Genomic DNA, 26452 nt, shown 5'->3' with positions numbered 1-26452 from the left:
CGAATATAAACAATTAAACATGGGCTACTGTATCCTACTTCCATACTAAAATTATAAATGCGAATGTGTGTCTGTCTGTCTGTCTGTCTGTTGTCTCTTCACGCCCAAACCACTGAACCGATTTTGCTGAAATTTGGCATGGAGATACTTTGAGTCCCGGGAAAGGACAAAGGATACTTTTTGTCTCGGAAAAATGTACGGTTCCCGCGCGATAAACGAATTTTGGTGCAACGGAGTTGCGGGTATCATCTAGTATTATATACACTAGCTATTTGACCGAGCTTTGCTCGGTATTCGATGAAAATGACATTTTCTAAAAATAATTCCTAGCTAGATCGATTTATCGCCCCCGAAACCCCCTATATACTAAATTTCATGAAAATCGTTGGAGCCGATTCCGAGATTCCAATTATAAATATATATATATATACAAGAATTGCTCGTTTAAAGATATAAGATTGTGCTAAGGTCATCAGTAAAAGCTATTAAAAGCTTGAAAAATGAAAGATTACATTTTATGAGAAGAAAAAACGGTGCTAACAAACTATATTTACAAAAATGTTTAACAGGCAAATATAAGTATATGAATTATTTATTGTTTGCGTGATTTTTTAAAGTGTTTTTCATGATTTGTTAAACAAAATTCTTGAAATTTATTACAATTAGCTTGAAAATATTTTTTTAATTTGCGTGTCCTTAAGGCGCTACGGAGATGCCGTAATTTACAGTTTTTAGAGCAATAATATAACTCATAATTTTAAAGCTACAAAATTATAATAAAACATAGTATACTATATATAATTATCAGTATATGTATAATCCTTTCGCCGTTATTAATATCCTATTTTTGTTTATTATACTCATGATATCAGTTTCCAAAGTAATACCAATTTATAAAATTCAAGCATACTTTCAGTATCTCCCTAGTATATTTACAAATGTTATATAATATGAAACACACGCCAATAGATCGACAATTTCATTAAATTACATATTCCCCTTTTGAATTTTTTAGGTCAATTTTGAACTTTAGTTAAGTAAAAAAAAATAGGATTTTGGTGCGGTCTCGGCAACGCGGCAAATATATAATTATGGTCAAGGTAATAAACAAGGTAAAATCTTAAGTTTAACGCTCTTTTATAAAATAAACAGCACAAAAAATATTTACAAATATTTTGAATCATGACAAAGTATTAAAATAACTCCACAAGCATTCAATTGAATCATAAACAAAAATTTTATCAAATAATAAAAATCACGGGCAACATTCAACGTTAATTTGTCAAGAATTTTTAAACAAACGCCGTCGGTTTGCGTGTTTCTTAACCGTTACCAGAAATAGTGAGACCACGGAGCTTATTTCGTGGGCAATAAGGCTGATTTTCGGGTGATATTTATATGCCGAGTAGATTTTACACGGCCTTAAGTAGCTTCACAAATCTTATCAGTAGTAAAGGCTGCCAGGCAAACCGTTTTATGGAACTGTAACATACTTCCAACGTCATTAACGAACTCTACGCTAAATGCTACTTGTCAAATCATTTTTCACAGGAAAAGTGGGGGAAATTCGTTATGTGTGGTAACTTAATTAGAGTTTTGATATATAATTTGTCAGAAAATTCGATGTACTCCTTCGATTGGAGATTCTTGGAAATGCTATTGTATTCTATTGTTGTCGCGGTTACCGGTATCCCTATAGGGCTTGAAGGATTAATTACGAATGTAATTTCACGAGCTCAAATGCGACAATTTGTTAAGGCGTTGAGTGCAGTACATAATTATTCTGAACAATACACAAACAATATACTACTGATTATAACGTCTCTCACCTTTTGGTGAAAACAAATGTGTGGGATAATAGGCGGGTCCACACCAAGCGAGCAGCCTTGGGCGAGGCCCGCCGCGCGCGGCATACGGGCGAGGCATGCTCGCCGAATATACACGAAAGCTCCAAAGGAAGATTTTTCGACCGAGAGAGAAGAGACATAAATTTGACGTAACCACAACCAATAATGTTGTTATTGGTTGTGGTTGTCATCACAAGTATTAGTTCCAAATACTCTCACTACTGCTATCAGCGCCAATATGGCGACTTTCAAACGTCATTTTAAGTTCTCTTCCCCCCATTGAGGGCGCTGATTCCGCTTCAACTAGGCACAAAAAATAGCTGTCATTTCAAAGGGAATCATAAGTGCAGCGTACTTGTATAATGGAGGTCAGTGCATAATACATAATATAATGCTAGAGTACAACTGTTTGAAACGACAATTGACACGGTATACCCTACGGCTTTTCAGACGTTTATGCTGATCTCAGAAACTTTGACAATGCAGTTCAGGATTGTGCGCTACAAATTTGAATTAAATAACATGAGACACTAATTACTAATTACCAAAAAACTTCCATCGACTTTACCAAGAGTCCACTAAAACAACATGGGTCCTGGTAGTCCATTGCCCTAACAAGGATTCAAATATTGGGGTCAGGGATTGAGTCACTTTTTCCTGTTGTTATTATTTCCTGTAAGTATTTTCAAGGGTTTCATCCCATCATATATGATGTGCGGCTACAGCGTTTTCCGGTCTCATTTTAACAATCTTGGGTGTATTTTTATCACAAAGTAGTTTTGACTTTACTTCACACAAAAGGCCGGCAACGCACCTGCAGCTTTTCTAATGTTGCGTGTGTCCATGGGCGACGACGATAGTTGCTTGCCATCAGGTGGGTCACATACGAGTAGAAAGCAAATACCGTCGCCCATACTATTAATTTTTTTCCGTATAAGTGTGAACTAGCTATTTGACCGAGCTTTGCTCGGTATTCGTTAAAACACGAATAAAATGACATTTTCAAAAAATGATTCCTAGCTAGATCGATTTATCGCCCCCGAAACCCCCTATATACTAAATTTCATGAAAATCGTTGAATCGAGAGTTGTATATATACAAGAATTGCTCGAAAGATATAAGATATAAGTCGCGTAGTGAAAATCATGATATGAAATATCATCTCTTTAAATTTGTATCGTAAAGAAAATTACTATGAGATTTAAATTATTTAAAACGACTTGTTAATATGAATTAAAAAGTAGCAAGAGCGGTGGTTTTATACCTGCAGGTGGTTAAGGTGTTTTTATTTGACATGACCTTCACTCCCACAAAAGTTTTCCCGGTTTCATTGAAACCAGGCCAGCTACGCAGGAGTAATTTTATAGTGTCCAAGTGTGTGTGTAGTACTCTCTATTCCTTTACTCTCATAACCCAGTGAGACGGAAGACCGACACGACCGGCGAGAGATCGGTACAGGACCGACTTTTTACATGCCCATCCGACGCATGAATCATCTTACTTGTCGGCCAATCAGGTGATCAGCCTGCATTGTCCTAGCCAAACTCGGAAATATCATAATATTTCCAACGCGGGAATCGAACCCACGACCTCCGAGTCAAGAGCCGCGCTCTATACCACTAGACCACGGAGGCGTTAATTGTTATGGTTCTACTATCCATACTATTATTATAAAAATGCGAAAGTCTGCCTTTATGTTTCTGTTGTCTACACGCCCAAACCGCTGAATCGATTTTGCTGTAATTTGGAATGGGAATATTCTGAGACCCTGGGAAAGGATATTTAAGATTCTTTTTATTCCGGAAGGTACGGTTACCGCGCAATAAGGCAATTTTGGCGCAACGGAGTTGCGGGCGTCATCTAGAGTACTTTCTAGGGTTCCGTACCCAAAGGGTAAACACGGGACCCTATTACTGAGACTTCGATGTCTGTCCGTCTGTCTGTCTATCTATCTCTAGGCTGTATCTCAAGAACCGCTATAGCTAGAGTTCTGAAATTTTCACAGATTGTGTATATAATTATCTGTTGCCGCAATAACAACAAATACTGAAAACATAATAAAATATTATTTATGGGGGGCTCCCATACAACAAACGTGATTTTTTGGCCTTTTTCGCTCGATATTAAAAATGACAACAGGCAGGCAGATGAAATTTTCACAGAATTCTTAATAATAATTATATGTGTACTTTAATAGTTAATAATAAAATTAAAATAAAATTAGATTTTAAGGGTTCATACAAAAACACGACTTTTGGCCTATTTTTTAACCGACTTCCAAAAAGGAGGAGGTTATATGTTCGGCTGTGGAGATTATTTTTTTTTTCTCTATAACGGTACGGAACCCTTAGTGCGCGAGTCCGACTCGCACTTGGCCGATTATATAAAATAAGTTCTTATGTTTAATAATAATAATTACCTAACAGACTATACACTCGGTCGGTTTTATTTTAGTCAACGTGTCTGATTGATCACACCGTCCGTAGCGTGTATGGCTATCGATTTTTGGGCTCGGTTCAAATTGAACATCTCATTTGCACACGATTCAAAATAGCCTTTGCTCAAAGTTCAAGAACTATGACAAAAAATTAAAACAACTTCCAATTGGAAACAATAACATTACTTATTGTTCAATGAACTAAAAAATTCTCCTAAACCCTACGAATAATAAAAACTAAGGAATCGTAACTCCCATACTATTACCGTTTTAAATTTGGTTCCTTTTGATATGTCATGTAACGTCAGCCTAGTACCGCTCAAGGTCACATAAATATTGCAAATGTATTGAAATGTGTACCTAAGGTACTTTTGACAAGTATTGTGGAGCATGTTTTTTGACGGAGTTACTTTTCCTTAGTTTTTATTATTCGTAGCCTAAACCTCAACTATTTCTGTAATTTAACAATCTTCATTATTTTGAAGTCTGTATAGATACCAGCTGAGCGCCTTCACATTACGTCGCAAGCAGTGCGGCAGCAGCGCGCGATTTCTATACAAAAGAGTCGCGCCGCGCGTAAAAATACGTGTATTTTTATTTTTAACAAGGATCAATATATCGAAATTTGGCTTTAATTGCACTGGAATAATTTCGAGTGGCAGCTGTTTTAACTTACGATGACATGTCTTGTATGACAATGTCATCCAAGTGCTACAAGATCCTTATAGCCGTCTGTAATTTATTTTTAAACAACTGACGTTTTTGATAATTATGCTCCTGATTGTACTTCCAAGGCAGTCCATAAGTTTTCCGAATTAAATTAAGAAAAAACTTCGATCGACGCGTAGGGTCAAAGGAAGTCCGTAATCTAATTACAAAAGTAAAAGCTGTTCAAAGAAATGGCTAGAAGGGTAAGTGGGCAAGATTCTCCAAATAAAGGCAATCGGCTCTCTCACAAAAAATCAGAATTAATTATACACTTTTTATTTCTAATTCTCTTAAGAGTTGAGACATTGTGATTGCTATTGTTTTTTTTTTTTTAATAAAACGTCTATGACCCGCCAATCCAGTCCCATGTATCAATCATAATATTTAATATTTTGTACTCCTTTTGTCACCTCGGGGGAATTTGAAACCGCGACCCCCGGCTTGAGCATCGATTTTCTAGCCTTTTTCTCCGTATTTCTATCGGTGTTTCATTTCTTCACACTAATATTAAAAATTTGCTGTTGAGATAAAGAAAGAAGGACTTTAGAAAATTTTATGCCGGAAAAATTTACACTGGCGAACAACATCTTTTAGATACGAGTAATAATATTAAAAAAGAAACAAGTATACAATTCTCAAGCGAATCGCTCATAAAGACTTTGTGACACCTGATGGCTGGCAGACACATGAGTAAATTAACTTTTGCTCGTAATTAAAATCGTCTTCTATAGAATTCCGAAATTCTCAATCTCTTTGATCTCATAAATATTTTAACTACTGTCTTTTTGATTTATAATTAAGTTTTCACAGAAAAAGGTAAGAGAGTGTTAGGAAGTTATAACATTCAACTTGTATGTATACAGTTAGAATTCAATTTGTATTCAATTTTCATAGTTCAATAGGAAAAAACATAGTTTGTATGTAAGTTACCTTATTTTATGCGGGCGAAGCTGCAAACAGGAGCTACTTTCAATAAAAAACAGTCATAAAGTTACCTGTACCATAATTTCATAAAAATATGATCACGCAGCTATACCATGAGTCATGACTAGCTTGACAAACTTCATGATTGCTAGATTAATTTAATGCAATATGATGAGCCGTCAATTAAAACTTTTTAGTTGAATAATTGCGAACTTTTCTTTAAAAACATTTTTAAAGTCACGCGACTTCTCACGTTGACGTTAAAATTTTTAGTAAAAATTTAACCGAAAAAGTAAATATTAATTATTTTGCATGTGTAGTTGCTATAAATTTCCTAACCATATATTTTCATTCTCAAAAACTTTTTCCTATTTCCTTTCCCGTCTTTCAAAGAATTTCCTTACCAACCATTTAAGTCGTTTAAGCGTAAAGAGGTAACAGGACACGATGATGATTTTATCGAAACCGGTCGTGTAGATAATAACTTTGTAATAAACACCTCCGTGGTCCAGTGGAATAAAACGCGGCTCTTGACTCGGAGGTCGTGAGTACGATTCCCACGTTGGAAACATGTTATTTCCAAGTTTGGTTAGGACGATGCAGGCTGATCACCTGATTGTCTGATAAGTAAAATGATCCATGCGTCGGATGGGCATGTAAAAAGTCGGTCCTGCGCCTGATCGCCAGGCGTGTCGGTTTTCCGTCCCACTGGGTTATATGAGTAAAGGAATAGAGAATGCTGCTGTGTATTGCGCACACGCTTAGGCACTATAAAATTACTCCTGCGTAACTGGCCTGGTTTCAATGAAACCAGCCACCGTCACCAGAACCGGTGTGGGAGTGTTATAATAAATCTAATATAATAAATTAGAATAAGTGCAAGGAAATTATTTAATTGAACAGACAGATAGACATTTCACGTTTAAAAATTAGTAAGGGAAATATAAAACTTAAACTTATGTAACTAAACACTATACAATATCAGAAATACTTATGCAAAAAGAGAGAAATAAAAAAGCAAAGGAAACGATTAAGCCCAGAAAAACTTGAACTTCTATTTCCGACTTCGATATTGAACAGAATCCCGGCGCGTCCGGTGCTGAAAATGGCCAGGACCCGTCATTTTATTGGCCACTCTGTCTTACAAGTTTTCTTTGTCCATAAAAACAGTCGATTATTTTCGACCCTTCGAGATTCTTAATGGCAATTAATTCTACGAATTACATCCGATCATTTGTTTCGGCGGTCACGGCATTTCGTAATATTTTAGGCTATTGATAAAGATAATGATGATTTATTTAAGGTACTTCAGATAAGAATCATTGTTTATTTTGACACAATTATGAAAACCATAAAAAGGCTGGTTTAGCGCGTAGCCAAAATCACACCAAAACTATAACGCACTTTCTGTCTATCTGTTACCTCTTCACGTCCAAACCGCTGAACCGATTATGCTGAATTAGTTTGTTTTGGAGGTATTTTGAATCCCGGGAATGGATATAGGATAGTTTTTATATCAAACGAGCTTTTTCCCGCGGCTTCGCTCGCGTTAAGAAGTATTATGATATACAAACTTCCATCCCCTATTTGAACCCCTTGGGGTTAGAATTTATCAAAATCCTTTCTTAGCGGATGCCTGCGTCATAACACCTAACGGCATGCCAAATTTCAGCCCGTTCCGTCCAGTGTTTTGGGCTGTGCGTTGATAGATCACTATCTGATCTTATAGTTCTTCAAGAGACCTGGCTGCTTGAGCACGACTTGAACTTTGTGCATTCGATAAATAAATGTTTCGGCTGTGTTGCTAAGTCGTCAGTGGACTTCTCGGAGGGTATCCTTAGGGGTAGGCCTTATGGCGGGCTTGCTAATGTGGGATAGGGCAATATTTCCCAATGTTGTACCTATAGACTGTGTGAGTAAGAGAATTCAGGCTGTACGTGTTTTTGTGAATACAGGATCGTTTCTTGTTATTAATGTATACATGCCTGTTGATATTAGTGATAATGTGGAAGAATTTACACAATGTCTGGCTGAAGTTAGTGCTATTATAGATGACTCTGAATTTCAGGTCGCCTATATCCTGGGGGATTTTAACGCGCATCCTGGTGCAAGATTCGGTAAGCAGCTTCTTAAATTTTGCGATGAAATGTTGTGGGAGTGGGCAGACCTGAGGATACTTGGGACTGATTCCGATACCTACACTTTTATCTGTGAGGCGACTGGCAGTAGGAGATTTTTACACCATTGCATAACAACAAAGGCCGCGTGGGATACTGTAGTAGATGCTTATGCCACCCATGACGTACTCTGGTCCGACCATCACCCGTTAAGTATAGTGTGTGATATTTTAGTGCCCACGATAAGTCCTAGCGTTTCCTACAAGCCGGATGCTCTAAAGTACGTAAAATGGGGCGAGAGAAACTCTAGTCAAATTAAGTTATACGGGGAATTTTGTAATAATAATTTAGATATATTTACTAATTATTTTTCATGTGATTGTCAAGACATTTTTAATTTTAATTGTGAACATTTACAAAGTCATTATAATAGTATTGATCGATATTATAGGCATATTACGAGGGCTGCTATTTATGTATCCGGAATTAAAAAAAGAGACAAACATATATCATTTAATATGGTTTTATTGCTTTTCAAAATATTCGACGCGATGATCGACACACTTTTGCATACGCTGGAACCAATTTTCATAGCACTTTTTCCATTCTGATTGAGGTATCTCCAAAACGTGCATTTTGAACGCATCAACAGCCTCTTCGCGGCTCGGAAAACGTTGACCACGTAATTTGTTCTTCGCGTATGGAAATAAAAAGAAATCGTTAGGTGCCAAATCAGGGCTGTACGGCGGATGACCAGTCAATTCGATCTTTTGACCCTCCAAAAACTGAGTTGTTTCAGCTGAGGTGTGACAGCTAGCATTGTCGTGATGTAATATGATTCTGCGTTGTCGGTTGTCCTTTCTTATTTCTTCAAAGACTTCTGGTAAACAAATAGTCGTATACCATTCAGAATTAACCGTTTTACGATTCTCTAATGGCACTGTAGCCACATGTCCATTAATTCCAAAAAAAACAGGCGACCGTTTGCTTCAAAGTACTTTTTGCACGAGTAACTTTTGTTGGTTTCGGCTCATCTTGGAACACCCACACCGTTGACTGTTGTTTAGTTTCGGGGTCATATGCATAGATCCAAGATTCATCACCTGTGTAGATATTATAAACGGCTTTTGACGTACCACGGTTGTATTTTTTTATCATTTTTTTGCACCAATCGACACGAGCCCGTTTTTGATCGATTGTCAAGTTGTGCGGAATCCAACGCGAACATATTTTTTTTACAGCCAAATGTTCGTGTAATATCTTATGTATGCTCGTCATACTTATGCCTAAGGACGCCTCTATCTCGCGATATGTGACATGACGATCACGCATTATTAGTTCCCGCACAGCATCTATATTTTGTGGGACAACAGCTGTTTTTGGGCGACCTTCTTTATTTTCATCCGTGAGCATAGACCGCCCACGATTAAACTCACTGTACCAGTGATAAACAGTGGTTTTTGATGGTGCTTCATCTCCAAAAGTTGCGGTGAGTTGAATAAAGCACTGTTGTTGATTTAGCCCACGCCGAAAATCGTAGTAAATCATTGCACGAAAATGTTCACGCGTTAAATCCATGGCAAATGAAGACACGCAATTTTCAAAATGACGCCACAATGGAAAAATAATTGACAGTCACATGAAACAAAATGTATTCTTCAACCAAAGAGTTCTATTTTCAAATGTTGTAATTACTTTTTAAATATTGTTCTTGTAAGTGGCCAGTTCCGGATACATAAATAGCAGCCCTCGTATTGACGTATTACAAAACGCAGCAATTGTAAGTTCTGGTTCTTGTGAACACAGATGTGGTAAGAAAATACCAGGCTGGAACTACCACGTCAGAGATAGCCACGAGAGAGCTAGGCTTTATTTTAAGTGCTGGATGGTGGCTGGCAAGCCCTCCAGCGGTACAGAATATGAAAATATTTGCAATAGTCGGAAAGAATTTAAAAATAAACTTAAATGGTGTCAAAAAAATGAGGAAAGTATTAAAATGAATATTTTAGCTTTACATAGAAAGAATAAAAATTTTGGTAAATTTTGGAACGCTACTAAGAAACTTAATTATAAGCAAAACTTGCCTGTGTCGGTGGAGGACTGCCAGCAACAGTCCGAGATAGCAGAATTATTCTCTCGTAAATTTAGAATAAGTCCTCTGGATGCGCAATATGTGTTTGATACTGAGATCTGTCCTAATAATGATGTCATAGAATTTACACCCGAGGATATCTCAAAGGTCATAATGAGTATGAAGCGTGGTAAATCGCCGGGGCACGATGGACTCAGTATCGAGCACATAGTGTGGGCCAGCAACAAAATTACTTGGCATTTAAGTCGATTATTTAATCTTTGTATTAAGTACTCGTACTTACCTGAAGAACTAATGAGAACGGTAGTCACTCCTATCGTAAAAAATAAAACGGGTAACCTGAGCTCTGCGTCAAACTACCGGCCGATATACCTACCCAAAGGGGTACGATAGTCGGCAAGATTTTAGAGAGACTGTTGCAACCGGAGCTGCTTAAGAACATTTAAATTAATGACGCACAGTTTGGCTTTCGGGCCGGACTCTCGACAGATGCTGCTATAGCCAGTCTGAAAAGCACCATAAACCACTACAAGTCCCGTAAGACTTCTGTTTATGCGTGCTTTCTAGACCTGAGCCGCGCTTTTGATTTGGTCAACTATGACATTTTATGGAATAAGTTGCTCAAGTCACAAGTGCCTAGGCGGGTGATTGATCTGATGAGATTCTGGTATGGAGGCCAAACTAATTTTGTGAAATGGGGTGACGCGGCCTCTTGTGTATATAGACTAGAGTGTGGAGTTCACCAGGGGGGGGTCACCTCTCCGGACCTCTTCAATGTGTATGTGAACGGCCTGATTGAGGAGTTGAGTAGCACCAGAATCGGCTGCCACATAGGAAACGTTTGTTTAAATAATTTGAGCTACGCAGACGATATGGTGCTCCTAAGCCCCTCGATCAAAGGACTAAGGAGACTGCTGTCGATCTGTGAGCATTATGCGAATGCGCATGGACTAAACTATAATGTCTCGAAAACTGAAGTCATGGTTTTCGCATCTGGTCGGGGTCCGGAGGTGGTACATAAAGTGTACTTAAATGAATGTGAGATAGGTGTTGTTAAGCAGTTCCGGTATCTAGGTCATTTGCTGACTGATCGACTGGAGGATGACGCTGACATTGAGCGAGAGCGCAGGGCTCTCGCCGTCAGAGCTAATATGATCGCTCGACGTTTTGCTAACTGCAGAAGGGATGTTAAAACGACACTTTTTAAGGCATATTGCCTTAGCATGTATACCTGCCAGCTCTGGATTACGTTTAAACAAAAGTCGATGAGCCGTATAAGAGTTCAGTATAATGATGCATACCGAACTCTTATGCGGCTCCTCCGTAGCTGCAGTGCATCGGGTATGTTTGCGGAGGCGGGAGTCCCTGACTTTTTGCCATCATAAGATCTCGGGTGGCTGCATTTTGGCATAGACTGCGCGGCTCAGGCAATAGGATACTCGAGGCTATCTCTGACGACTACTACAATAATCTTATGTACGTGCGGTGGATCTCTGTTCACATGAACCAGAAAAAAAAGTGATTCTTTTTTTTTTTTCTGACTGGACACCCCTATACAGTGTTAACATTATTTTACTTGTAACTTTACATAATATTTTACACATATCGTGTTATGGGTACTTATGCCTGAAATAAAGACTTTTTATTTTATTTATTTACTAGATGTCCCGCGCGGCTTCGCCCGCGTAAATTAGAAATTTTACAGAATCTGTAGGTACATTTTCCCATAAAAAATATTTCCCCCGTTTTTCCCACATTTTCCTGAGTTTCTTCTGTCGTATTAGTCTTAGAGTAATAATATAATATAACCTTCTCGATAAATGATGAGTCTTACTCGATAAATGATCTATCTAACACTGAGATAAGTTTTTAAATCGGACCTGTAGTTTCTGAGATTGACGCGTTCAAGCAAACATACTCTTCAGGTTTATAATATTAGGTAGATATAGATTTTTTTTAATTATCGCTTGACAAACTCGAGTCTCGATCTAAAAGACTATGAAATGGTATAATATGGTAGTGATGATGATGATGATGATGATGAAGAATGTAATTTGCATAGTAGCATATGCTTTCTGTTCTTAAAACAACGCCGAAACTCCCAAACTTGTATCTATAAAGAATCAGGAATTCTCTCAGCACCTTCCGAACCACGGTATACCAGGTATATCTCGGTGCAAAATCTTACTTGTTGGTAGCATATGCTTAGAATACTTCTCACGAAACCGAAGTCACCATATGTTTCCCTATAAGTTTTGAGGAGTTCCCTCGATTACTTATGGATCCTTCATCAGATCACCACTTTTCTGAATATAATACCAAATTGGGATGATACCCTATATACCAAAAGAAAAATTTTGAAAATCGGTTAACAAACGGCGGAGTAATCGTTGAATATAAGAAAACGAACATAACACCTCCCCCATTTTGAAAGTCGGTTAAAATTGTAGCCTATGTGTTATTTATTTAATATTTTAATCAGCACATGAATTGAATAACAAAATTTTTTTCAAATTAATCGTAGCACCATCTGTCAGGACAAACTAAAATTGAAATAGAATAATATTGAATGCGATGATAGCGCCGTCCGCCGGATCTAATGTAAAACATTCCAAAATCAACAACTCCTTATAAATAAGAAATTAATTGAAAAAACATTTTCCAGTAGACCAAACTGTAAATCTAAACCATTCTCGAATCTCCACGAACACACACAAAAAATTTCATCAAAATTGGTCCAGTCGTTTAGGAGGAGTTCAGTCACATACACACGCACACAAGAAATATATATATTAAGATTATTTTATGTCAATCAGTCAGTCACCTTTGAGTTTTATATATATAAGATAATGTACAGTTCCCGTGTAATAAACGAATTTCGGCGCAACGGAGTTGCGGGCGTCATCTAGTTTAACATAAAACTCTTGCTGATAAGCTAGCTCTAAGCTATTAACTGATGCATATTCGCCATTCGGTCAGTACTTAAGGCAGAACTTAGCTTAAGCGCAAGGTACTTCAAGTTGGAAATCCTGTCGTATCCAAACTAAACTCTGAACTAGAAGCTTTTAAAACATTACTCTTTATTTTCCTTCACCTGGAACTTTATCCGATCTTGTGGGTCATCTTTAGATTTTAAAGTCGGAATAATATGTTATTTTTAAAGAAATTGAAGATATTATGTTTCACGTTTATATGTTTCACGTTTATATTATATTATGTTTATACGTGGGAGAGCCATACTTCGGCACGAATGGGCCGGCTCAACCGGAGAAATACCACGTTCTCACAGAAAACCGGCGTGAAACAGCGCTTGCACTGTGTTTCGCCGAGTGAGTGAGTTTACCGGAGGCCCAATCCCCTACCCTATTCCCTTTCCTACCCTCCCCTATTCCCTTCCCTTCCCATCCCTACCCTCCCCTATTACCCTGTTCCCTCTTAAAAGGCCGGCAACGCGCCTGCAGCTCTTCTGATGCTGCGAGTGTCCATGGGCGACGGAAGTTGCTTTCCATCAGGTGACCCGTTTGCTCGTTTGCCCCCTTATTTCATAAAAAAAACCGTTTATTAACCAATGCCATCATAATATAAAATTTCAATTGAAAGACTATAACTCGTGGTTTGGACTATAACCATGGATGATATTGTATTTAACGTGCCTATTATAGTATACAATAATTGATGTGTATAATATTGTAATAGGTTTGTTTTAGGATCCCGCAACTAGGCTCCGATTTGTTGTTTCGGGTACGCGGTATGGCCCCAAGAGAGCACCCATGTCAGCGCTTTGATGTAAATACAAGGCGTATTCAACTGTCAAGTATGACCTGTGACGGATTAAGCTTAGGCCAAATCTACGCGACCAAGCGACTGCGAAGCGGGAGTGTTAAGTTGCGTCAAGTTGTCAAATGTGTGTTTTGTAACTAGACTTATTTTTTTAAACCATTTGACAACTTGACGCTTCCGCTTCGCAGTCGCTTGGTCGCGTAGGTTTGGCCTAAGCTTTACTTGATGCTCTAAGCAATCCATGCCTGTGAATTGCTTAGGGCATCGAGCATAGCTATCCGTGTGACAACTAGAATCGGTCTTTGAAACTTTACTCTTCTGGTGCCCCTCAGACGTGTTGGCCTAGTAATTGATCAAGGGTTAACCCTCAAATGAGTATGATGCATCGTCAGACCGAAGCATCCGATACGGTGAAACCCAACACAAGCTTCTGCAAGCCTAATTTATACTAATTATATATCCCTATATTATTAGGGAGTAGAAATACTGTTAGTTAAAGATAAACTGACAGATTTCCTTAATATATTACAGCGATATTTTCACGCAAGACGGCAGCACCTGCAAAGACAGTAAACTTAAATTTATGTTTGACGTTTGACAACTCTGTCAACATTTTGATATTGCAACGTGTCGGAATTTGGTCGGATTAATATTTTTTGTTTGTGCTGGTAGCATATTCTGCCTAATATTAAATATTATTATAATTATAATTAATTATAATTAATTAGCCTAATATTCCCTACTAGACGTTCCGCGCGGCTTTGCCCGCGTAAATTAGATATTTCACAGACAAATTAGTCCACAAAAAATAGCCTATGATCCTTCACGTGGTCTACTTCTTATATGTGCCAAATAACATAAAAAATGCGCCAATAAGTATAAGATATAAGTCTAAGATATAAGTCTAGTCTAGTCAATAAGTATAAGATATAAGAGATAAGTCCTTTCAAATAATTTCTCCAGCTTTTTACACATTTTCCACTATTTCTTCTCTCCTATAAGTCATAAAGTGATAAAATATAACCTTTAGCCTTTCTTGATAAATGGGCTATCTAACATTGAAAGAATTTTTCAAATCGGACCAGTAGTTCCTGAGATTAGCGCGTTCAAACAAACAAACAAACTAACAAACTCTTCCGCTTTATAATATTATAAGTATAGATTGTTGGTCACTTTGTCTTGTCTTTCGTAGAAATTTTTTCCGTACCATGGATGTCCTGGAGGTGCTTCTTATGTGTTTGTATAAATCCCCAGAAGCACATTTTATAATCCTACGCGTAGAATGTCGTCATCAGTTTCACGTTTTGGTGATTGTAGCCTCAGGGGCTGTTACCAAAACGTGATACTTTTAACGTTTCACCTACGCATCTCATAATAGAGCCAAATTTCGTACAATCCACGCGTGCTACGACGGCATGACAGGAACACGTGTAGGTGTGCAATCAACACGTGGCCTTTAAGCATGGGCGTCATTCACTGCAGTGGTTTTAATAATTATGACGGTAGATTTAATTATGACGCTTAGCCCCAATTGCACCAGTTAACGCTCGAATTTGAATCACGTTATCTCTTTCGTTTTTCTTATGAATGAAAGAGAAGACATGACATTTTAACAAGCTGTTAACACTAACAAACGTTGGTGAAATTGGGGAGTATGTCTGTTACCGCCTTCCTGTTTTTCTTTATTTATTTTATTTTATTTTATTGGGAAAACTTACAGCACATAATTATAGTCTACATGTTTAGGTTTGGCTCTTATGTCGGAGGTCGTAGATTCGATTCTCACGTTGGAACAACTAAACATTTTGTTTATAAGCCATTGCATAGCTTTTAATGCGGGCTTTGAGCGCAGCGACCGAATAAAGAAATTTCATAACGAAAATAAACCTAACACGCATCGTCTAGCGTCATTTCAGTTCAGCAGACTTCGGCAAGGTGTTTGTGTCCGTGCGACCAGGAGTATGCGCGTAGACTATCTATTAGCTATACAATAGCCCGTTGCGTTTTCTTCGTCGCCTTTTTGTAGAATAGCCGATAAAATGTATGGGATTGACAAGAGCGTTCGATATATCGATAGCTAGTTCCTCGGTTATCCCTGAGATCATATCAAAGGGTTTTCGTGGTTGGTTGCCACTATTGATCCTGGCGACACAGGAGTTGCAGTGGTGGGAATGTGTGGTGGGCCTTTTGCCCGTAAAAAAATGAGCGTTCGATAATATAATATTATGAAGTCGACATTCGAGTCATGTCATGTGCAGACCATAATACGCTCAATGCTCATGTCAATTATATTTTGATCGGCGATTCTATGAAAAAGCGATAACAAAAACGTGTTGGCCAGGGGCTCTAATCTTGATATGTCATCGAAGCTATCGGTCATTGCTCTCTTAGCTGATAAGAGACCCATGCCAAGGTATTTTTAACCCTCTCCGCATGGGGTTAGTTTTATGATCAGCAATTAACTATTATTTATATGTCAACCAGGTCAACTTTAAGCATTTTATTAATTTGTTATATTCAGAGTCACCATAATAAAATATTCTGAATAATAAAATATGAGTTCTAAATAAAATTATTAAACTTTCGCCGTACAAACCGCACTTGAACACGCAAATTTTCATTTCGTTGGTCAACAAATTTTACTAAAATTATGTAACGATGTATTTTATTTTCATTTTGTTTACTTTACTTCATTTATTGGGGTAAACGTTTTGAATATTTTATTTTACACGAGCTTTTGCCCGCGGCTTCGCTCGCGTTAAGAATTATTATTATATACAAACTTTCATCCCCTATTTGAACCCCTTGGGGTTGGAATTTATCAAAATCCTTTCTTAGCGGATGCCTACGTCATAACATCTACCTTTTTTTTTTTTTTTTTTTTTTTTTTTTTTTATCTACCTGCGTGCGAAATTTCAGCCCAATCCGTCCGGTGGTTTGGTCTGTGCGTTGATAGATCACTATGTCAATCAGTCAGTCAGTCACCTTTGAGTTTTATATATATAGTTTATTTTCATATGAAAAGCTTTATTTAAACCTTTACCCATTACCACATTTTCTAAATAGCTATAACTTACGAGGAACAATAAAATAGATCAACCTAAATTCTATCTTTTTCTCTTTTTAGCTTTACATTTTTTTTGCTTTTAAAAGCTTTAGTAATTAACTGACTGTACCAGTTAATTTTTTTGCGTTGCTGTTGCGTTTTCTTTGTCGCCTTTTTGTAGAATAGCCGATAAAATGTATGGGATTGACAAGAGCGTTCGATATATCGATAGCTAGTCCCTCGGTTATCCCTGAGATCATATCAAAGGGTTTTCGTGGTTGGTTGCCACTATTGATCCTGACGACACAGGAGTTGCAGTGGTGGGAAAGCTTTTCATCTGAAAAGCTTTATTTAAACCTTTACCCATTACCACATTTTCTAAATAGCTATAACTTACGAGGAACAATAAAATAGATCAATCTAAATTCTATCTTTTTCTCTTTTTAGCTTTACAATTTTTTGCTTTTAAAAGCTTTACTAATTAACTGACTGTACCAGTTAATTTTTGCCGTTAAATTTATACGCTCACTCAACGTAGTTTATTATGGCGATAACGGGTGACACCGACGAGCGTCGCGGCTGAAAAAATTAATATACGTTCACTGAGCGATAATGGGTAAATTGTATGAAGGGGCATCATCATCAGACTGTGATCTGATATTACCAAATAAGCAAATTAGAGCTGGCCCTAGCCAACACGTTTTGTTTTTCGCTTCTTTATAAAATCGCCGATCGAAATGTATGGAATTCACATGAGATGAGTTTAATGTCGACTTCATAATATTACTAGCTGTTCCGGCAACGTTGTTTTGCCATATAAAGTAATTCGCCCATATTATTTTATTGTAACGTCCATCGCTATCCCGTCGCACAAACAATTGTCGCCGTCAGTCTCGAGTTGTAATAATTTACTATTATTTATTCCACAAATGCATTTATCAATATAAAAAGTAGTATGTTGTCCGATTCTCAACCCTAGCCGATATGCTCGCTTAGATTCACGAAAATCGGTCGAGCCGTTTCAGAGAAGTTCAATTACGCACACTGTGACACGAGAATTTTATATATTACTAGATGTCCCGCGCGGCTTCGCCCGCGATAATTAGGAATTTTACGGAAACCGTACATTTTCCCATAAAAATAGCTATACCCGCTTCGTGTGATCTACTCTTTATCTGTGCCAAATATTTCCACAAAAAAGCTCCAGTAGTTCGTGAGATTTCTAATATTTTCCCCGTTTTTTCCCACATTTTCCTGAGTTTCTCCGGTCGTATTAGTCTTAGCGTGATAATTATATAGCCTATAGCCTTACTCGATAAATGAGCCATCTAACACTGAAATAAGTTTTTAAATCGGACCTGTAGTTCCTGAGATTAGCGCGTTCAAGCAAACATACTCTTCAGTTTTATAATATTAAGTATAGATTTTTTTAAATTATCGCTTGACAAACTCGAGTCTCGATCTAAAAGACTAGGAAAAGTACCAATAACAGGGTCATAATAGGCTCATAATCATGGGACGATGCATAGTATAATATAGTAGTGATGATAATGATGATGAATGTAATTTGCATAGTAACATATGCTTTCCGTTCTTAAAACAACGCCGAAACTCCCAAACTTGTATCTATAAAGAATCAGGAGTTCTCTCAGCACGTTCCAAACCACGGTATACCAGGTATACCTCGGTGCAAAGTCTTACTTGTTGGTAGCATATGCTTAGAACACTTCTCACGAAACCGAAGTCACCACATGTTTCCCTATAAATTTTGAGGAGTTCCCTCGATTACTTATGGATCCTTCATGAGATCACCACTTTTGTGAGTATAATACCAAATTGAGATGATACCCTATATAACAAAAGAAAAATTTTGAAAATCCATACATCCATACATCCAAACAAACTTATGCCTTTATAATATTAGTAGGATTAGATTATTATTGAATGCCTATGTCAATTCTATACTTGTCTAAAAGCTCTGACCAGATTTTATTTAGTTATTTAGTTACGGGTTAGCTACAATAAGTCGGGTTATGTCAATACCGGCCGGGACGACGGCTAACATTGACGTGACGTAATGCGACCAAATTATGTAGGGCCTAGTTTATGAATCAGTTTCTGTGATACAGAGTTAATGCTTACTAGTACTAGCTTCAGCCCGTGGCTTTGCCTATTTTTTGCTTTGCGCGTTCGGTAAACAATGATTTCTAGTGTGTCAGACATTACTGCGGTTGGATTCTCACATACAAGTTATTGACACAGTGACAAAAAAAATAACGACTTTAGGGTATAAATTATTACTAGCTATTTGACCGAGCTTCGCTCAGTATTCGATAAAACACGAATAAAATGACATTTTCTAAAAATGATTCCTAGCTAGATCGATTTATCGCCCCCGAAACGCCCTATATATACACACACTGGCAAAATTAGCGGAACATAGGTAAAAAGGGCCAAAACTTGAACTCAAGTGGGTCGGGCTGTCTGAAAGCCTTTTTTATAGCTTCTAAGCTCATTCAAGAAATAAAATATTGAACAAAACTGGCAAGTTGACAGGTTTTTATAGCAATTATGCCCTAATAAGTGTTTTTCGATTATTGACGTTGTAAGTGTTCCTGATAAGAATGGCGTTTTAGCGGGGTGAAAGGTATGCTCAGCTCATTTGATTGTTTGGTTTTTGGAAGAACACATTGCTTAGATACAAAATTAGTGATTTCTCAGCATCTGCGACAGCTAGAGCTGTAACCACGATAGAGAAAGGTCACACCTACCGTTCGGTCAGTCAGGCCTTAGGTGTGTCGGCTTCCGTGGTTCATCGTAACTTTCAACGCTTCAGAGAGACTGGATCTTACGTTCGGAGACGAGAACAAGGCAGATATCGGGTGACAATGGTTCAGGATGACCATTTTGTAAGGAAACAAAACTTAAGAAATCGACCTCAAACTGCTATGCAGACACGAAACCTGTCGGAACAGGTCCAAGATGAACGTGTAAGTGATTGTACAGTAAGAAGAAGACTCAAAGAAGTTAAATTAAACTCAAAAGTGCCAGCAAAGGCACCAAAACTTGAGACAGGACACAGAAGAGCCAGGCTAAGATTTGCGCGTGAACATCAAAATTAGACAAGTGAGTGAAATCTTGTGCTGTACAGTGATGGGAGCAAATTCTGTGTACATTGTATTGACAGGCGATAAAGAATGTGGATAAATCATAAGGAAAGCTACAGGTAATCAAACTTACCGGAAACAGTGGCCTATGATGCAGGCTTCGTAATGGTTTGGAGTTGCATATGATTTGGAGCCCGCATGGAGCTGATGATTATAGATGATGGTACTTTGACAGTACAGTGCTATAGCATCGACATCCTGGAACTGCATGGTGTGCCTTTTACACAGTTTTAGGTAGTAAATTAAATTTTATGTGCGTCCATAGAGTAAGAAAATCGGGCATTATTACCTAAACGATGCTGGCGTAGCCCAGGTGGAGAGGCCAGCGTGGTCTACGGATGTGGATCCGATTGAAGACGTGTGGCATATCAATGGGTGAACGGTACGAGTTAAAACTCCAGCTTCAAAATGTGTCCAGGAGCTCGAGTTGGCGCTACTGGAGGAGTAGGAGAATATCCCACAGGAAATGATTGACAATTAAAATGCAAGCATGGAATGGCGTATCCAGGCCCTCTTGAGATCCATAGAAGGCATTACACGCTTTTAACATGGCATTTCTTTAATAAAAATTGAGAATTTATCTTAAAAACTTACTACTGAAATTTCAAAGATTTTCTTAATTTTTTGATTTTTGCTGATTTTTTTCTATTTTTCACGTTTTTATGCCCTAAATTTATATAAAATTTATTTTTTAATAATCAATTAGTAAATAAATAAATAAATATATAAAAATCAGTGAACAATTAAAAAAAATTGAAAATTTTGTTATGTTCCTCTAATTTTGCCGGTGTGTTTACAAGAATTGCTCGTTTAAAGATATAAGATAATATTATGTAATTTGGGGATATGAATTCAATTTGAAAAGTGCAAGACAAATTGCCGGAAGCAAAGACAATTTGTAAATTATAGACAATCAAAATTTAAAAAGAAAAATCCAATGCACTTTAAGTAACTTAGTAGCAAGAAAACCTTTTATTATAATGAAAATTCATTGATATTGGCTTTCTCGTAATAGCCTGGTAGTTGGTAGTTAGAAACACGTTCTACGTATAATATTCCTCGGAAATTTTACTATCTTATGGATATTTCCTACTTCAATTTTGTTTTCTTGCTTGCATGATAATAATATAATACGCCCATGTTTAAGATTCAATAAAAAAACTATAATCAATTTTCAATTTGTCAATCAAACTTCAACCAGAAATAAAAGAGTACAATTCGTTTGTATAGGCTTGTCATTCAAAATTCCTAATAAGTGTGTTGTAGTGTGTGTAATATTTAATTTGTTAAAAAAATTTATCATAAAAGTATAATTTGAAAATAATATTAGCTTGATACAATTTTTCACCATCTAAACTATAACTGTGCAAAATTTCATTCACCTACGTTTCCGCATTTTTCGTTAAGACCGGCTGCACATTGTCCGAATTCTGATCAGAAACAGTTGAATTTCGCCGGACCGCCACCCCGCACACTATCCGAAATATCCTTCCGGCGAGTTCGAGCTCACTCGGCTCAGTACAAAATGTAAGAGAGCGCGGACGTTCGACTGTTTCCTATCAGAAATTTCGGACAATGTGCAGCCGGGCTAAAAGGGATCCAAATCTTTATACAGGGTGTCACAAAACTAAGTGATAATACTTTAGAGTTTAATGTGTGTATGGGTCCCCTATTATATAGAGTTTGATGTGAAAGTAGCAGTGCTGAAAGAGCAACTTTTCTTAAAACTTTTGTAGGGGAAAATGCATGACGCTGGAGTGCTTGGCCATACAAATCACAAAAAAACTTTTGCTCTTTCAGTGCTGCTACTATCACAGAGAACTGCATATAAGGGACACGTACACACCCTAAATTATTATTAACTATATTTTATTACAGCTTGTATTATTTATAATAATAATTATTATTGTGATCATGGAAGTTGAGATGGGTTTGTAAAGTTTACTGATCGATAGAAGAGCTAAATGAATACTCAGAATAATTTAATGATAACTTAACTTTCATTTAATAACGATTATGTCATAAACTTCTGAGAGACAGTTTCTAAGTGGGGCCGCAAATAAATTAGGAAAATAATATTTTACGAGCTCAAACGATAAATCTGCAATTTCTGACACTTTTTGTAACTTGTCCGAAGTACTTCACAATTTTCGTCAACCACTCCCAAGCATTAGGGCAACAGTAATCCGAGTTTTGATGATTGCGATAAATATTTATTGTGCCATTAATCTTTTAATGCGACTCGGAAATCTGTTGTCCAACGAAGTTTTCCAGGAATTATAGATATTACCTGCCAGGGACCTCGTTAATGATAGAGACAAGCGAATAAATTAGGAAGGCGGGTTAACTTCTCTGAGAATTGCGTACGTGAGAAAAGTTCATGGGTTTATGGTGTACCTTGTACGTGAACGTGAAATATCCAACAATTTATTTCATACTCAATTTGTTTTAAGATAAGGTTGATCTCGCAAATCTTGTGGGATTGCTGGAATAAAATTTCTACCTTCCTCATTATAAAAGTAGGTAGATAACGGTGAAATAATACTATATGCGTTTATATGAAATCAAAAATAATCTAATTATACAGGGTGTAACAAAACTAAGTTATAATTAGGTTGTGTAAGGGATACTTACACAACCTATAACTATAGGTTGTGTAAGTATCCCTTATATTGAATTCACTGTAAAAGTTGCAGCGCTGAAAAGGCAATTTTTTTGTGATTTGTATGTGTAAGCGCCTCGTGGCTTGAGGTTGCCCATACATAAGTAAAAAAATGCTCTTATAGCGATGCTACTTTCACATCGGACTCTATAAAGGGTACCCATACACACCCTAAAGTATTATCACTTACGGCCGTTCCCAATATTTGATCTATCTATGGTTTTGCCCTACTAGAGATAGGAATAGCTCATAATTGACTTATAATATATGTCTCTAATGTCTAATAAGAGTTATTCCTATCTCTAGTAGGGCAAAACCAGAGATAGAACAAATATTGGGAACGGCCGTTAGTATTATTACACCCTGTATAAATTATAATATAATGAAACACATTGTTACGTTTTTACCGGTCCTCAGTAAAAAAAACCTTGTGTTTGTCGCCAAAAGGAACAAAAAACCATTTTGCTTTGCATGCCACTTTCAAGAGTGAATTTTCTAGAAGAACGACGCGGAAATAGACGCTTCAAATTCTTCAACATTAAATGCACATTCAGATTTCAGATAAAAATAGAAAATGCAGAATGCTTCAGAGCTTTCTATAATTGTGTAGAAATTCAAGTGTTAGGGTAAGAACAAATAACAAGTGAATGGAGTTATAGAAATTATTATTATCTAGTTCAATTCAATTATAAATCCAAATTTATTTTAAAATAAGCGTTTCATTCAAAACATAATTATTATAGTCAGGGAGCCCTAGAACAAATCTGATTACTAACAAGCAAATTTTTTGTTAGCTACATTTTGATAAGACGAACAACATTTTTATTTTCAAAAATATCGAAAGTGGTAGCTAACAGAGATAGAAAGGATTTAATACTTTGATTTGATGGTCCTAAGCTATGGAAAGTTTTATTTGTAGGACAAGGTTACTCTTAAATTAAGTAACTATTAACCTATCAATATACAAAAAAATCAGCTGGTTAGGGTTCCGTTTTAGGGTTATGTAATCAACAAAACTTGGTTGACTACAGCTGTACTCACTAATCTTATATCTATAAACGAGCAATTCTTGTAGCTAGTAGTAATTGATATGATAATATTAGAATAAATTTCATATATAATATATGCGTGTTTAAAATGTATTCAAATTTACAATAAAACGGTTACATAAGCTATAGTAAAATTATTATTTTAAATGATAAGTTCCTATAAAATTTATTTTTAGCCATAAAATTAAATGAATAAAATTAAGCTCGTTACATTAAACACACCATAATTAAAATGCATTGAATCACAATAATGTAAACAGTAAATGCTACACATTTTAATGATAGTTTTAAATAATTTTAAAACTATCATTAAAATGAAATTACGCTTTTAACGCAAACTGTCTAATGGCTATGTCCACACTGTGCACTTTCATCTTCAAATTTCGCCATAAGCTTTCATATTGGCGCATTCAATAATTAAATGTGTCAAGGAACGCAATGCCAATATTGTCATTTTTGAAGTTTTGGACACGGTCAGAGGGCATGCGTCGCGGGCATGCCTCACGTTCGCTGTTGACTGCGCTATAACGCATGCCCTTGACGAACAGAAAAAGGCACAGTGTGGACAAAGCTTGGCCGTGCTCCATTTCTCGCGGGAAAAAATATTAAATGAAAACTATGAGCGACTCTGAATTGGATAATGTGGTTTCTTGTCGTTATCTTATTATGTACGTTAATAAAGGCACTACAATACACGTTATTTTTACTAATATTAAAACTGCTAATTTTAGTAACAAATTTCATAAGGTAACTTATTTAGTAACAATTAATTTAATTGCTGTATTGTATTTAGTCAAATGTTTGTAGGAGTATCACAAGGTGATACGCTATACCCGTTTCTATTTCAGTGCTATATTGTTGATCTTTTCAATTTTAACGTATAATATGAAGATACTTATAATTACAATCACTTAAACGAGAAACTTGAATAAAATCGACGTAAACCACTAATGCCTCCACACGTAAGTTCAAAGCAAGTTCGGAGTTAAGGTCGGTTAACATTAGCCTCTAATTCGCTTCCAAAACACTTAATTTCCGCTTCGCTTACATCTTGCGGCAAACTGATACACACGCAAAACATGTGGTTGGACTACATAGCTGCTTAAATTGCAAACTTTAAAATGTTTTACCTACTACTTTTATTGACCTGAGATTTAAATTAAATTTTTAAACACATTTTTATTTCTAATGGAATTTCTTACGTTAGATAAGAATTTTAAATTTGCAAAGCAGCCGCATGGATTTTTGTTTACAAGTGTAGCACTTCATGATTGTTAGTAACAATAAGATGACACCCACAACTCCGTTGCGTCGATATTTGCTTATCACGTGGTAACCGTGCATTTTTCCGTATCAAAGACACACTTTTGCATTTATATTATTAATAGGATTTTAACCAAAAATGATATTTCATCCTGAATTTTTAATCCGATCTTATCCGGAAGCGTATGAGGGAGTAGGACTAAATGATTAATGGAAGGCAAAAATTAATTTAAGCATGACGTCGAGAGGCGAATTTTCGTATGTCGTAATACGTGAGCCTGTATCATAATTTATAATTTGAAGAGTTCCCAAAGGCCGAAAAGTTAGCTGATTAACTTGAGAAGTGACGTCTGCAAACAAATTGTTTTGGTCCTTCGCTGATGAATTTGGCTTTGTTGACAAGTTTTAGAGATTTTTGTACTTATAAATTCCGCCAGAGATGTTTTTTGCCTAGAATACTTACACTGTAATTTAATTTTGTCTGACTAGTTGGACCGATTTTAATGAAATCAGGCAAAGAGATACTATGAGTTCTGGCAAAGGACAAAGTGTAGTTTCTTTTCTGGAAAATGTAAGGTTTTCGCGGTAAACCGATTTCAGCTTAACGAATTTGCGGACAGTATTTTTAGTCTCTTTTTAATACCCCAAGTAACATAAAGAGCATAACAATGTTTGCAGGGTCAGCTAGTTAATAAATCTTATATACAAAATTCTCGTGTCACAATGTTCGTTCCCGTACTCCTCCGAAACGGCTTGACCGATTCTCATGAAATTTTGTGAGCGTATTGAGTAGGTCTGAGAATCGGCCAACATCTATTTTTCATACCAAAATTGCCAACATCTATTTTTCATACCAATTGCCGGGACAGCTAGTAGAAGTATATTTACACTCAAAAGAATGTACGTGAGACTTTCCGATGACATTTCTGAAGAACGTCAATGTTCTATTTCGTGACCCGGAAACAAAATATTTTACAATCAGTATACTATGAAGCTACGCATCATTGACTACCCCCGTCTTGTGTCCCACATTTGACAGGAAACTTAATTACATCTCATCAGCGATATTGACAGACAGTATAAGGAAAATTTCCAGGAGCCGACAGTAAAAATATTCCGCAAAAATGTTTTCCTTAATGGGGATTCGTTTACAATCGCAATTATTTGAATACGACGTGGGACAACCTTGCTTCAGCACTAATCGACCGGAGAAATACCACGTTCTCACAGAAAACCGGCGAGAAACAGCGCTTGCTCTGTGTTTCGCTGAGTGAGTGAGTTTACCGGAGGCCCAATCCCCTACCCTATTCCCTTCCCTTCCCTCCGCAATTCCCTCCCCTTACCTACCCTCCCGTTTACC

The 26452-nt window shown here is 36.8% G+C and overlaps 1 protein-coding gene across 1 annotated transcript in view; it reads right to left on the bottom strand.

Moving 5' to 3' along the window:
- The window catches only part of LOC121739755, a 134346-nt gene that overhangs the window by 64413 nt on the left and 43481 nt on the right, over positions 1-26452 (bottom strand). The gene's annotated exons all lie outside the window — the stretch shown is intronic.

Source organism: Aricia agestis, chromosome 2 (assembly GCF_905147365.1).
Source record: "Aricia agestis chromosome 2, ilAriAges1.1, whole genome shotgun sequence".
NCBI lineage: Eukaryota > Metazoa > Arthropoda > Insecta > Lepidoptera > Lycaenidae > Aricia > Aricia agestis.
Note: the sequence above shows the minus strand (reverse complement) of the source record. Positions and strands in the feature narration are given on the sequence as shown.